Raw genomic sequence first — 16,116 nt, forward strand, 5'->3', positions numbered from 1 at the left:
AAAAAAAAACTTTCATGGTATTTGAATGATTGCTCAAATGATTGAAGGTTTTTTAAAGTATAATATGGAACAGCGAACTATTATGATTCAGTCAAAATAATACTCTAATAGCAAATATACATCACGTTTACAAAAATTTTTGACCTGTAAATTTTAATAACTTTAAGAGTAATGATTGTTGCGTTGATTGATTATTAAAAAACAAATATCTGATGAAATTACAAATGTTTTAGTAACAAAATTTTATCTCATAAAGTTATTTGAGAGGATTTTTCAAATTTTATAAATGATTGATGCTATGATTGAACGACCATATAGACTTAAAATTTGTATTTTGATTGTAGAAATTAGTTTGGTTTTATCTATATTTAAATGATTGATGCCGTGTTTGAAGGTCCATATTGCCTTAAATCAAAATTTTTTTTATAAAATTACTGCTCGTTTTTAAAATAATTAATGGTGCTTCGAAAATAATGGCTGCAAATTTCAATTTCTTCGAAAAAAATGCTGATTGATGCAATGCTTGTTTGAAGAAAAACTTAAATGTAATATAAAATATATGAGTAAGCGATTAGGTGATTGTTGAGTCATAAATTCTAAGCTTCTTTGTATTTAAAATGTTTCTTTTTTTCACAACTACTTTTAAAGTTTGTGTCTTTCTAAAAATACAGTTATGTATTTTGTATATATGTACAGTTGCAGCTATAAATTCCTATCTACAACTGAATGCATACATACTATTGTTTTCTATTTACGAAAATATTGTGCGGTTAGCTCCCCCACCACTATTCTAGCGCCCTCACCGCTACGCTGCCACTTGCAACCCGGCCGGCTTTCCGGGTCTGAGCCCGTACCGTACGACTGCTGCACCAGTGACCCGACGATGCATTTGGCTCCTGCACTGCTGCTGCTATTGTTTCGCTGACAAACTACCTGGTCGGCTGCTGGCTGGCTGGCTGCAGGAAAAAGCTCCTGAGCTTTTGCGTGCTTTCCCCTAATTTCTAACGGCGTCGACCATTTGCAGTTCGCATTGAGCAGCGCATGCAGAATTGCATACTTTATGGCGCTAACCAGTTGCCTGGAACCTGACAAAGTGCCGCTGCAACAACAACATCAACCGGTGTTGACGTCGACTGCATTACACTGCGCTGCCGTTGACTCTGCAATTCGTTTGCGATTCGTCGTTACAACAACGTGCTCGTGTCGTGCTTTTGGCGCTCGTCGTCGTTGTGTGGCGCTCGTCTTCGCCTACGATTGTGCGGAATTTTTCGGTTTTTCGGTTCCTCAACAAATGACATGTTGTGGCAGCTAGCCGTTGGCACCAGCAAGCGTAGCTCCTTCAGTACGAGTACGAGTGCGGTCTTCGACGTATCCAAAAGCAAACGCGGCTCTTTTTTAAGCGCGTTTTGTATTATTCTACTCATATAATTTATAATTTGCGTCGCTATATGATTTCTCCTTGTTTCGTAGAACAACAACAACAACAACAAGAAATAAGTAAACAAACAAGAACAAACGGTAAACAACAGCTGTAAGTAAAGGTGACTGAAACGACGACAGCAACAGCAGCAGCGGAAGCAGTAGCAGCATCAGCAGCAGCAAGTGCAGCAGCCGGTCCAGTAAAGTGTACCGTTATACGAAATTCTTCCATTTGTCAGCAAAATTTTAATTTTGCGTAAAAATTTCAAAGTTTCAAAATCCAACAGTCAGCAGCTTGTGTATGTTGTCAATCATTCATTCAATCTTCAAGATTCTTCAAGTTTTGAGTCATTAAAAATCACAAAAAAAGAAGCTCCGAACTTCATTTGGCAACTTTTCAAAGTTTTTTGAAGAAATTTGTTGCGCTTTGACTGCATCTCAGTTGGCATTCTACCATTGTATGCATATCGCGGCTGTAAAGCTGTATCCTTTCAAATCAACAACAACAACACAGCGTGCGGATTCAAGCATCAATTGAGTGAGATCCTGCATTTGAAGATTTCCAGCGTAGAGTTTACAACGTCGAACAGCTGTTCAGCTTACACATTTGCGGCAAATAGCGGCTTTGAGGGGGTAAGTGCTTGGGGGAAAGGATGAGTTGTGATATGCATTTGTGAGTTTGTGGTGTGGGGTGTGGCTCTATGTATACAAAGTAGCATATAAATTTTTATGTATGCGTAAAGATAATTTGATATCCTTGTATTTAAATATATCTACAAAATTTATTTCTACTATGTTTAACTTCTTCTTTGTGAGAATAAGTCGTTTCAATTAATACTCTTTTTTTTTAATTTTCTTTTATCAAATCTAATAATATTTCTCCTTCTCAAATATCTGTTAACAATTGAACAAAAATATTTCTTCTGCTGCTGTTTCGTCCTTTCGATGAATAAGTGTTTCTGATTTTTTTTTTTATAATTATTTTGAATTCTTGCATTTTTCGTAAAAAAATAGTATTTACATATATTCATCCTTTCGATGAATGCTTGTCGGCGCAGTAATACGTCTCTTTGATGAATGTTATAGCAAATTTCCCTATTTTAAATAAAATTTAATTGGAAATAAATATTGATTCCCCTAGTCAGAAATCAGAAATCAGAAGAAAAGGATAAGAAAATCTAGTCGTAAGCCCTGGTCAGAAATCAGAAGAAGAAAAAAAAGAAGAAAATCTACTGCGGATGATTCATCCTTTCGATGAATAAGTGTTTTTGATTGATTTTTTATAATTATTTTGAATTCTCGCATTTTTCGTAAAAAATAGTATTTACATATATTCATCCTTTCGATGAATGCTTGTCGGTGCAGTAATACGTCGCTTCGATGAATGTTATAGCAAGTTTCCCTATTTGAAATAAAATTTAATGAGATAATGAGAAAAATATAAAAAACGCCTACAATGGCTGATTCGTCCTTTCAATGAATAAGTGTTTTTTAAGTTTTTTGTAATCACTTTGAGCTCTTTAATTTTTATAATAAAAATAATATTTATATATTTTCATGAATGTTTGTTGGTGCAATAATACATCTCTCCGATGAATGTTATAGCAATTTCCCCTATTTTAAGTGAAATATAATTAAAAATAAATAGCTAAATTCTTAATATAAAAAATCTACTGTGGCTGATGCGTTATTTCAATGAATAAGTTCTTGTAATCATTAAAAAAATAATATTTACATATATTCATTCTTTCGATGAATGCTTGTCGGTGCAGTAATATGTCCCTTCGATGAATGCCATATAATTTTTTTCTATTTTAATTTATGAAATCTAAAAATACATAATTGTGCTTGTAAAAATCTGTTAGTTATGTAATACAATATTTCTGCTGTGGCTGATTCATCCTTTCGATGGATATCTATTTTTGAAATTATTTTTCTTTTAATATTTTGAATTTTTGCGTTTTTCGATTTGCATATAAAAATATAAAAATATATATGTATATACATACATATATTTATATTCATCTATTCGATGAATGCGATTAATGTCGTCGATGAATTTTAACGTTATTTTTTGAATATTCAGTCATTATTGCGCCTGCTTTTTTATTAATATTAATATTAATTTTGCTGTCAGTTCACCTATTCGATGAATTTCAAATTGAATTATTAATGAAAATATCGCTGCAAAATATATAATTTTTCATCCAATGGATCAATTTCATATTTCAAAAAAAGTTATATTTTTCTTTTCTAAAACACAAAACCCTGCTTCCCTCTATGTTTTTATAACTACACTGCAATAAATATGTTTTTTATATTTTTCTTCCATTTCATGAATTTCTAGTTTTTTGAAAAAATTACATTATAACATTAATTTCCTCTATGTTTTTGTAACTACACTGCAATAAATATGTTTTTTATAATATTCTTCCATTGGATGAATTTCTAGTTTTTTGAAAAAATTACATTATAACATTAATTTGTATAAAAAATGTCTTTTTATATTATTGTAAGTACACTCAATTTTGTGTTTTCGTCGATTGGGCGATTTTTTTAATTATGTTTTTCTTTACAAAATATGTAATTAATTTTTATATATTTGTAATGTTTCTTATATAATTTTATAATTTATTACTCCAAATAGCTTTCCCTTCTATCCCGTTATGTATCATCAATTATTATTTTACTTTCAATCATATTTACACACATTGAAAGCTCACTCAAACAATTTTTGACTCTCTCGCTCTTTTCCAGCTGCTTGCGTATACGATCCACTGAGAATAAGCAACAGCATTAAACAAAAGATTAAACGAAAGAGAGAAGTAAATCAATCATTAGGCGCAAGTGATATATCTACGAATATCAAAACAATCATAAAGCAAATGAACAATTCGTGAACATTTTTGCACAAATACTTTTGAAAGAGCATTACAAATCGATACATTTTCATATATGTATATCGATAATTAAATATTTCAAAAATATTTTACGATATTTTCCTAGAAGTCAAACATCTTCGGTTGTTCTTATATGATTTCACGAAGTAGCCAAACCAAGCCAAGTGACTAGCGCATAAAAAGCATTGACATTAAATAAAAAAATTATATGAGACAGAGAGAGAGAGAGTGTAAGAGAGAGAGAGAGAGAGACAACAAAATAGCGACCGTGTTTCCTAGTTGTGAATTCAAAGTGATTTAAATTTATAGAGAAAAAAAAGCGAAGCGAACATTTTAAAAAAGTATTATTTGTACGCCAAAAAGCTAAAAAAAAAGACCAGCACCAGCGAAAGCTCAATAAAAAGCTGCCAAGCTGTTAAAAGCTGCAGAGTGATTTGCGCCCGTAAAGGAAGAGTGAAATTATAACGGCAGTCATTATCAACGCAATAGAAAAGCAATTTAGTACGGTATCATAAAAACAGTAACAATAAGAACAACAAAAAATAAATATATATTAAAAAATAATAACAAAAACAAAAAACAAAAACAATTTACATACCAAATATACTACTATCACTACTACAACAACTACTAACTACTACTATTTCTACTACCAACAACCCAGCAAAGCTTGCGTGCCGCAGACGAAGCATACGCAGCGTTGCATTTCCAGCGCGCAAGCTAAACACGAACTGACCACGTACAGTGTTTGCAGTATTATTACGTAAAATATTTAAATACCACAAGAAAAAAGAGAAATTAATTAATAATAAATTAAATAAATAAATAAACATTTGTAACGATTTTTTCGGTGTTTGTGTATGTTTGTACTTTTCATAGCGCCTAAAAATATACTACAGTACATATAGCATATTTGAACATTAAAGAATTTATTCCACGAAAAGTACGCAACGAAAGCGTTGAATGTCTCGGTAGTCAAATAGGTGTACAAGTTTTCTATAAAAAACAACAAAAATATTACAAAAACAAAAAAGGGAAAATCATTGTATGGATGTCTAAGATTTTAATGGCATAAAAACGGAACTGATTTTATATATACATACATACATATATATGTAATAACAGTTATACTAGAAAAAATACTAAAATATTTAAAAGAAAAAAATACTAGAAAACCAAAAAAAAAAGAAACAATATTTTAAACACCAAAAAGTGTTGTAAACAAGATTTTAGACGCAAACGTAAACTTTTTGCAAAACCCAGCGTACTTCCAACGACTACAAAAGACGACGAATACAGCCACGTTAAAACTGTGTGTGTGAGCGCGCGTAAAAATCGGTTAACATTAGCAGCTTAAAAAGGCCAAATTTAAACTTTTTAAACGAAAAAACAATATTTACAAACAAAAAAAAGTGATTTTCGCACATTAAATAAAACGAAGTGATTTCAGATTTTTCCATATTTTAAAATATTTATAAACACTTTCAAAACTTACTAACAAACCACTGACTTCATTAAGTACATAAATTTCAACTTATATGCTTTCTGTTTACTGAGAGAACAGCAAAAAACTGCATTCAAATAAACGCAAATAAGACTTACAGTGAAAATTGGCAACATAGCAAGTGTAGTAAGCCAGCGCGCTAAACGAAAGAAAATCGGCAACAGTGTGAACGGCAGCAATTGTAAAACTGCATAACGTACAACCAAATGAATTGTAAGCTGTAAGCTGTAACAAGCAGGCAGTGTGTGTGTGTATGAAAATTGGCAACGTAGCCACGTAGTAGAGTTGAGTGTTGAGCGAAAGTGCAAAGCGAACAGCCAGTAAAGTGATTTTATATACCAACTATACAAAGAAATGAACTTATTTACTTAATAAAAAAATAACAACACAAATCAACTGAAGTTGAGCAGTACAACGGAAGCAGTGGCGTGCAAAATAATTGGGGTAAGTGAGATTTTATTTTATGAAATTTAAAATACTTAATATATTGTATATATTATTTATTATTATATTATTTATTATATATAATGCTGAATATTTACCTATAAAACTACACTCAAACGCCTGTCAACATATCTTAAAGCATATATACCTTTTTCTAATACCCAGTCATCAGTTAGTACTCCCCCCCCCCTAAGCCATCTTTTACTTCACTTTCTTGCGAAAACTGCTCATTTCCTTTCACGACCATCTGCTCATAATCTGCTACAAATCTTATGCGCATAATTTCGCTATTAACATCATTTCATGCTTGCATTATATACTAGAGAACATAAGCTTATCTCAACCTGCATGCTAGCAACAAGAGAAATTCAGTTGGAATTTCATTTCCTAAGCGTATAAATTAACTTAATAAATATGCTGGCCAAAGTTGCAGCTGTCAAGCGCATTCGTTGGTGGAATATTTTAAACGCCCACGCAAATGCAACGCTGTTTGTAAACGGTAGTGGGCGTTGCCAGTAAAGAAAAATGCGCAAACTTACTGGAAATTGCCGTAAATTAGTAGGTGCTGAAGAAGTTTGTTAAAAATGAAGTGAATTTAGAATGAAAACAAATAGAAAAAGAGAGAAGAGAAGGAAAGACTTCAGGGAAGGAAATACTGTTTTTTTTTTTTGGAACTTATGTACCCTAAAATGCGGAAAACAGAACTTATTGACTGTTGACAGAAATTTTAGCTCTTCTAATCTAATATATAAAATTCTCGTGTACGTTATTGAACTCCTCTGAAACCGCTCGACCGATTTTCGTGAATCTTAGCGTGCATATCGGCTAGGATGGAGAATCGGACAACATCTATTTTGCATACTCCTGATCCAAATGTTAAGGGTGGTCCACCCCTAAATTTTTTTAACTTTCCGCGAAGAAAATTAAAAATTTTCTAAAATCGAGAAGTTATTGGTTGTTGAAGTTCAAACCGATCTGGCTAATTTTAGCCTTGAAATATTCGTGGAAGGCCAGAAAAAGATTAGAAAGTGAGTAAATATGGAAGTATTGCGAGGAAGATAATAATAAGAGAATTTTATTCGAGTTGACAAGAAAAATATAAAAAGAGAAAACAAAACAATAATATTTTGAAGGATATTATTATTAAGGTTATTTAATTATTAAGATAGCACACAATATGACCTAGTTCCAAGGTTTAACGGTAATAGGCACCTGTTAGTAGGCAAATAAACGGCACATTCGGCCTTGAAATTACTCCTAAATTGCAAATGAACGAAACACCAGTCGGCAAAATCGCCAAAAATAGCGCTATAACGAAGATTTTCCAAATATTCAAGAAGTCGCTGGAGGTACTGCACAGGACTTTAAAAGATCGTGATTGTCGATAAACGTTTTTGGTGGAGCCAGGATTCTGTTAACAGGTGATTTACGCCAGACTCTTCCAATTTTTCCTGGATCAACTGTTACTGACGGGCTAATCGCATGCCTAAAGTCATTTAATTTGTGGCGACACATAAAGAATCGCCAATTAAAAACTAACATATGAGTGTTTCTGCAACAATATCAAATTGCGAATGTAGAAGCAGTTGGAAATGGTAGGGTCGCAGTTGACACCTCGATGGATTAATAGCATTTCCAACAGATTTCTGTCACTTCATTGACTCGAAAGAGAAGTTTTCCTGACATGAAACCTCAATATGGTAACCATAAATGACTGACTGAATGACCTATATTGGTGGTAAAAAAAAAGATATCGATAATCTTAATGCGACAATTTAGAATTTCAGTCCAGGAAAGTTGACACAGCTACAAACCAGGATGACGTAGTCAATTATCACAAACTATTTAAAATTGCCTGTACTATCACCACTCACTTTGCAATTAAAAGTAGTGTGAGTTGTCATCATGCTGCGTAACATAAATCGACCTCGAGTAATCAATATCGTCGCCGAAGCCAAGATTGGACCAACTTAATTTAATGTATACTTTAGCCACAACAACGTGTGGCCGGGTCTGCTAGTATACTATATAAAGCTTGACCGCTCTCTGCTTTGTTGCCAAATTTCTCTTTGTATACTTCATCGTTTATTTTATTTCAGAGCAGATCAGGGTTCATTAAATCTTTCTGGAACTAATTCTAATTGATCTGGCGCGATTATAAGCAATTATTATGAGACTGATTAGGAAATATGTTAAGCTTCGTTCTCCGTTAAATGTCCGATTGAACTGTGCTATGTTGCCAATTTCATTTGAAATATTCTTCTAAATAAATATAAAAAAATGATAAATGATAAAAAAAAATAGCTTTTTAAGAATGTTTTGTCAGCTTCAAGAAATTTTTGAAACTATAATTATTGATAACTCTGAAAATCCACAACATCAGTTCTTTTTTTAGAGTATCCCAATGTAACTCTGTCACATGACTTAAAATAAAACTTCGATTGAGTTAAATGCGTTGCTTTTACTTCACTTAACCTTACTTAAATATAAAAATCTAGTTCACTTAATTTATTCTAACTTTAACTTAATTTAAACTAACTGAACCTTAGTCGTCAGTTTAGCGTAATCTGATTTAACTTAACCTTATTAAACTTAACCTTATTAAACTTAACTTAGCTTAGCTTCATTTAAATGATGTATTTTATTCTAAATTAAATTACTCTATATTTAATTTGACCTATCTCAACTTAACTCAACATAATCTCATTTAACTTAAGCTCACTTAACTTAACATAACTGAATTTATCATTCTTATCTTACTTACTCTGTCTTTAATTTGACCTATCTCAACTTAACATAACATAAACTCACTTAACTTAACTTAACAATAATAACCAACTTACCCTAACTCTAAGTTGACCTATTTTAGCTTCACTTAACTTAACATAACTTACCTTAACTTAAATTCACTTAACGTAAGATAACTTAACCTAACATTCTCTCTAACTTACTCAACCTTTTATTTGACCTATCTCGATTTTAAAAAACCTCTCATAACTTAAAATAACATAACTTACTTTTTTATTCAATAACTACACACAAAGTATAGAAGTTTTTGCAAATTTGGCAACAAAAGTGTTGCAAAAAGTGGACAATTTGTATTTATGTGGGAAAGATATATACCTAGCTCACCTACAAAGACTCCCCTGAACACTTATGTGTGCCTGTTTGTATAACTGTAAATACATTTCGTTTAGCAAAAGCATTTATAAGCTTGTATTCGCAGCATTTCCGGTTGTTTAAGGCGTCGCCGGCTTTTTGCTAGGGTGTGAGCGCAAACAAATTTTATTTTTTTCCTTACTTCTGCTAAACACAAAAGTGATTGTGTGTGTGAGTGGGAGTGTGGGTGCGGATGTGTGCTTATTGTTATTGTACGAGGGCAAACGACGAGCATTGACTACTTGCCTAGCCTGCTTGACTTCTGCACATGCAACACATGTAACAAAAACAACACAGAGCAGCAAAGCATGGAAATGCAAAGTGAAAGAACCTAATATAATTTTAGGCGCTTAACAATGGACTACGCTCGCTTGCGTGCTGAGAGGGGTGGGTACTGTGTAGCGCAGCAATAAAAAATGTAAGACTACGAAGCAAAAATTGGCCTTTTTCCAGCGTGTGTGCGTATGTGTTGATTTCCTTTATTGTTGTTGTCGCATGCTTGAAAAGGCAAAATATTTACACCTCTCGAGCCGTTCAAGTTCTCAAGCAGTTCAAAAGAGCTGGCAGGCATGAAGGAAAGAGTACGAGAAAAATATGCAAAAAGAAGAAAGAATGCAAAAGAGCAAGTATGAGCTGCATGAAATGAGCTGCTGTGTGGAAAAAGCTCTGTATGGTTTGTGTGTGTGTGTGTTTGCTTGCATTAGGAGAGGCGAGAGTATGAGTGCACATTAAGCAGCCATGCAGTCGTGTACTTATTGCATACTCAAATTTATGCATGCAAAAATGTGCAAATTTATCGATTGTAGGCAATGCAAACACACACCAACTGAACTGCTGTCGGAGCGCCTGAAAGCAGACTATGGATTCTTAGAAAGCAAGACATTGATTACTTAAAAGCATTGACCAGCAGGCGTTCCACCGCCATGCAATTAAAGCATATATAATTAATTAAAAAAGATAATGACATAAAAATGCAATTACACAAGGCTGCAAGCGGCGGATGGAGGGCAGGCGAGTATTGAAGGTAAAATGAGGCGCGGCCAAGCAAGGTAAAATGCTGCTGCTAGCGAGCGTTAAATGAGTAAAAAGTGGACAAAATACAACAACAACTGCCTGGCTACCAGCAGTAAACTCTACAATAACAATAAAAACTACAACAACATTAATATAATATGATTACTAACGTCTACATCACATCGCTGTCTTTGCTATGTGACTGTATGTGTTGAAAGTGTATAATTTGCATATGTCAACACTGGCTGCTGCTGCTGCTTTGCTGGACGAGCGCAACGCGTTGAAATCGGGGCGATTTTGTGCATGAAAGAACAATGGAAATGCATTAAATGACACAAGCGGGCTTCGATGGCGACACAATCAAAGGCACATACACATACGAATATATATATATATATATAAAAATATATATGTATAACGGTGATATACGAGCACTTTTCCCATTTGCTTTAATATAAAATTGAACACACACACAGAAACACAAGTAAGGTTGTATGTGCTAAGTAAGTAGCGCTGTTGTTGTTTGTCAAACAGGATGTGTGGCTGGCCGTTGTTGCCAACCTGGTTTGGCTGGATTGCTTGCCTGGCCGGCTTGCTTGGCTGGCTGGCTGGAAAAAACGCTTTTCGTGCCGTTGTATGTGTAGTGTTTTTGTAAGTAAAATAATTATAATTGATTTGCACACAAGATGCGGCAGCGCCATCAAACCTAAGTGTGATGTGTGGCTGTGACGGCGTCAATTGTCGTTGGAAGTGGTTAAGCTGGCTGATGCAAGGGTATAAATGTGCTGTGAAGGATGTAGGAAATTTATTTTGTCGATTTTAACTATTTTTTATTCAATTAAATAATAAAAAATAATAATAAATAATCAAAATTTTTAAATTCTTCTTAAGCAATTTTAGACAGCGCCATCTGGCGTTTTGTAATATTTAGATTACATTCTGACTGCGGAGAATATATATATATTCTGTCAATGCTCGAATGCTATATTATATTCCGACTCCTCACTTCTTTAATTCATACCTTCCGCAGACGTGCTTCTTTGATTAATTGAATACAGCGCCATCTGGCGTATTTATTATTTTCAAATTACCATTTTTCGCATTTAAATTTAAATGAAAGTTCGAAAATTCTACTCATGAAACCTTTTAACTTTCGTTCATTTTGATTTCTGAGACCTTGAATTCATACCTCTCCCTGATGCACTTTTCTGTTCAATTGAATACAGCGCCATCTATCAGGTTAATCCTTTTTAAATTACCATTTTTCGTATATATAATAGCAATGCTCGAAAGTTCTTTTCATACTTGTTTTATATGGTGACCTTTGTACTATTTTGGACTCCTGAGTCCCTTAAGTCGTTTCTCGTTTAAAAAATATCCTTAAAACTTGTTCATTTGCTTGCCAGTAATATATGTACGTTGAATAAATTTGAAAGTTTTTTATCTTCTTGGTATGGTTAATTCCTCCGACTTCGGACCTAAGTTGCCAATAAAATCAGTTTTTGTAAATATTTTGACCACAGCGCCATCTGTCGAATAGCCCCCTTTTAAATTCGTATTATGATGATCGGTATTGACTGAATATGACGGCATCTACTACATACTTTTTTATGCTTAAGGACTTTATTTCTAAATAAAAGTCGATTTTAGAATACTTATATATGAATTTATTATTTATTCCGATGCCAGCGACTTCTACCGGCCGGAATTTATTATTATTATATAGATTCAAAAAAAAACTTTTTTTTCACACATTCAATTCGAGAAAATACAAAAAAATCTTACAATTCTTGAAGTTTTGCTGAGTCTTCTTATGTCTTATGGTATTCTTAAAGGTTTGATTGAGTTAAATGCAAGGAATTGAAAGATATTTTGGTATATATTTAGCTCTTCTCTCAGTCAGAATCTCATAACTGTTAAATTTGTTCTTTATTTACGGCCAGTGACCCCTACCGGTATGAATTTTATAATACCTCCTTTAATTCATGAAATACGTTTCTTGAAAATCTAGAAAATGCCGAAATTCTTATAAGTTTCAAAGCCTTCTGGAGTCTTCTTATGTCTTATGACTTTCTAAAGGGTTCCATTGTTTCAATCTGTGGTATATTGAGCTCTTCTCTCGGTCACTGTTCACGAATTCTAAGATTTGAGTTCGACTCAACAAACTTCACAGGTCGAATGAACCATATCTTTCTGGTCTGACATCTCTTGACTGCCTGTAGAAGCTTTTGTTGTCTGACTGAGAGCTTTTAAAGACCACTCTGAAGCTTCGAGGAGTACAACATGCCCGGTTTGCCTGATTGAAAGATTTTAAAAACCAATCTAAAGCATCGATGAATACAGCATGCCCGGTTCGGGAGAGCTGAGCTCAAACTGTCTTCAGTTTTTGTGTGAGAGTCCTGTCAAAAGCTTTTCCTAGATCGAGCGCTTCAACTTATCGTAATATGTCCGCATTTGGTGTTCTTTTTCCTACTGGATAGCTCACAATCATACTCCTCCATAAATAAATAATATATATTGCTGTTGTTATTGTACCGGCAATGCAATAATGGTCAGTCAGAGATCACAGAGATATACGGGCGGGACAAAAGCGAAATACGAGTATGGAGTAATAAAAAAGTTGAAAACAACAACAACAACAGCAATAACACGGATGTAATAAGATAAAAATGCAATAATAAATGAAACATACGAAATGTAGCTGGAGACAAAGTGGAGGTGGACAGTGTCAGGCAAGAACAACAACTATGAACCGGTATGCGAGCAGGGGTATGCCAGCTGCTGAGGAGAGAGGCGGTATGAAGCTGAAAATACGGAAACGCCATTTTGCCAAACTGGAAAAACGAGCGGAAGTTGAAAATCGATTGGCAAGGATGAATGTGTGAAGGAAAGAAGGTGAAGGCGGTTAGGAAGAAGAGGTGATGCATAGCAGCGCAACGCTGGTAAGAGAAGCTGAAAATTGGAAATGGAAGTACGAGAAGCAGTAGAAACAAAATGGCACAGTGGAAAGAGGGTTGAAGCGCCTGTGCGCCGAACGGAAATGCAATAGCCGGGAATATTGAGCATACTGCAGTGAAGCGTTAGCAAGGCGGGAAGATAGGTGTGGGAGAGATGGGGAAGCAGCGCAGTGCAAAGCGAAGCCTTGTGGCTGCAGGCATGCTGCATGTGGCAGTCATATTGTTTTGCCGTAACTTTATAGTAGGTGTGGTTAGCTTTACTATTTTGTTGTGCTGTGCGAGTGTGTGTGTGTGAAATTTTCTATGTGTGTGTATGTATGCATATATATGCATATATTCCTTGTGTCCTTTGATTCACAAAATGTGTGCTTCTGACTGTATCTCAGCTTGACCAAGCCGCAATGGCTGGTTAGCATGCGGGTTGCGCTGGACAAATACACACAAGCCCACACATAACTACAGTTACATATATGCGTGTGCAAAATGTTGGCTATGTGTTGAAAAAAATCGCATTTCCACTTGTAATTTGTAATTTAATTTCGGTTTGGTTTGAAAAGTTCAAAGTGCAAACGCGCTAACGTAAACAAATGTGCATATATGCTCACAAATACATATGCAATACTTGTTTGTGTATGTGCATCTACATACATATATGTGCACTATATTTACTCAACTTGCTTTTAATCAATTTTTATACGGTTGCTTCTTGTTTGTGGATGCTGTAAAACTCGATGAAATAGTTAAATTGATGTAATTTGTTGAAAAAGTTAAAAATTGTAGCATATCCAAAGGCGCCATTTTATTTTAAGTATAGGAAATAGGTTCAACAAAGATAAAACAAGATCATTAACTTTTTAAATAACTAATACATCATATTAATAAAAAAATTAACAAATTAGTAAAATTTTTACCAAAAACCATTTTTTTTTCAAATTATTATTTTTTTGGTAAAAACTTTGATTTTTTTAATTACAGCTGTATAAATACGCATATATATAATGTTTAATAATATATTTCCACGCACTAGTTTTACTTTTAAATGCATATTTAGAAAAAATCTTAAAAATTAGAGCCTATCCGCAGGCGCATTCCTACTTGAAATGCTATAACTTGCAGATTTTTTAATTAAAATATTTTTTATATACAGAATTCAGAATATTTCTAAAAAATCATTACTAAAAGGTCTCAATTAATTTTTTTAATTAAAAAAAATTTCTATGAATTTTTGTTTTTTAATAATTTCGCAAAAAAAAAACACCAAATTGTACAGCTACAGCTTGACATTTGCCACTGAATGATTTAAAATGTGTAAAACCATTCAAAATTTCATATTTCGTGCAAATTCACATTTGATAGAAGCCTACCCACAGGCGCCGCTATGATTTTATGACAATATCTGTGCGTGTTTTCGCAATATGACAATAAATTTTTATTGCTTGCAATATGTAATAAATTTGCACATATTTTGTAAGCATTATGCCATAAAAATAAGAACTTCTCGAAAATAATAATAGTAAAAAATCACTTATTGGAAGCTCAAAAAGTAATAACTTTAATAATATTGTTGTCTTTGCGCGCAAATAGTGAAAATTGATACCAAAAACGATAAAAGATACGTAAAAAAATATTAAAAATTTGAAAGAAAATTTAAAATTTTTTGAAATTTCAATATTGAAATTTTTTCCAGAATTTTGTTGCTAGTATTTTAAATATTCATCACCAAATATTCAGCTGCTATGTTGAATTGTAATGTCACAAAGTAAGTCAAACGAGTTTTAAACTGTGTTTTTGCGAAAATCGTAGCATAGCCACAGGCGCACTGTGTTTAAGTGTTAATAACTTTGTTATTTTGTTGAATATTTGTTTGATATTTTGTGTGTTGGTAGTTTGAAGTTTGAATAATAATATAAAGTTATACATTTTTTTTTAGAAAAAATTATAATTACTCAAAAAATAGATAATTTAGATATCAGGTTCGTATATATTTTTTTGAATATTGTGAAATTTTTAATTAAATATGAGTAATTTTATGATATTAAATAGTAGAATAGTCATGAAAAATATATTGTGACTTTTTTGGTTGTCTTTTGATGTACTTGCAAACTATGTAGCATACCGCCAGGCATCCATTTTCGAAATAAATGCTAAATGGAGTTGCTTATTGTGGCATAAACATTAAAAAAATACTTAATAAATATTAAAGCTTAGCTACCAAGCATTTGACTCCTTCAAATTATAATAAAATTTTTTTTCGTCGTAAGAATAACAATTTATTTTAGTGCTTTATCTGGTTAAAAACACGAGCATCCACACTTACACACAAACAAAAAGCTCCAGCAAGTTATTTAAGTATGCAATAGCAAGCACAACGTAGCAATCTAAGCCCTAGCGACGCCTTTCTTGTGAATACAGAATTCAGAATATTTCTAAAAAATCATTACTAAAAGGTCTCAATTAATTTTTTTAATTAAAAAAAATTTCTATGAATTTTTGTTTTTTAATAATTTCGCAAAAAAAAAACACCAAATTGTACAGCTACAGCTTGACATTTGCCACTGAATGATTTAAAATGTGTAAAACCATTCAAAATTTCATATTTCGTGCAAATTCACATTTGATAGAAGCCTACCCACAGGCGCCGCTATGATTTTATGACAATATCTGTGCGTGTTTTCGCAATATGACAATAAATTTTTATTGCTTGCAATATGTAATAAAT

General features: G+C 33.0%; 1 protein-coding gene across 1 annotated transcript in view; it reads left to right on the forward strand.

Moving 5' to 3' along the window:
• The first annotated feature begins 1,328 nt into the window (after positions 1–1,328).
• The window catches only part of LOC105208565 (ELAV-like protein 2), a 92,108-nt gene continuing 77,320 nt past the window's right edge, over positions 1,329–16,116 (forward strand). Inside the window, exons 1-2 of the mRNA XM_029038075.2 lie at positions 1,329–2,052; positions 4,177–6,267. The gene's annotated coding sequence lies outside the window, so the exon portion shown is untranslated. The remainder of the gene's footprint in view (positions 2,053–4,176; positions 6,268–16,116) is intronic.

The sequence above is a fragment of the Zeugodacus cucurbitae genome, chromosome 5, assembly GCF_028554725.1.
Source record: "Zeugodacus cucurbitae isolate PBARC_wt_2022May chromosome 5, idZeuCucr1.2, whole genome shotgun sequence".
In the NCBI taxonomy this organism is placed as follows: Eukaryota; Metazoa; Arthropoda; class Insecta; order Diptera; family Tephritidae; genus Zeugodacus; species Zeugodacus cucurbitae.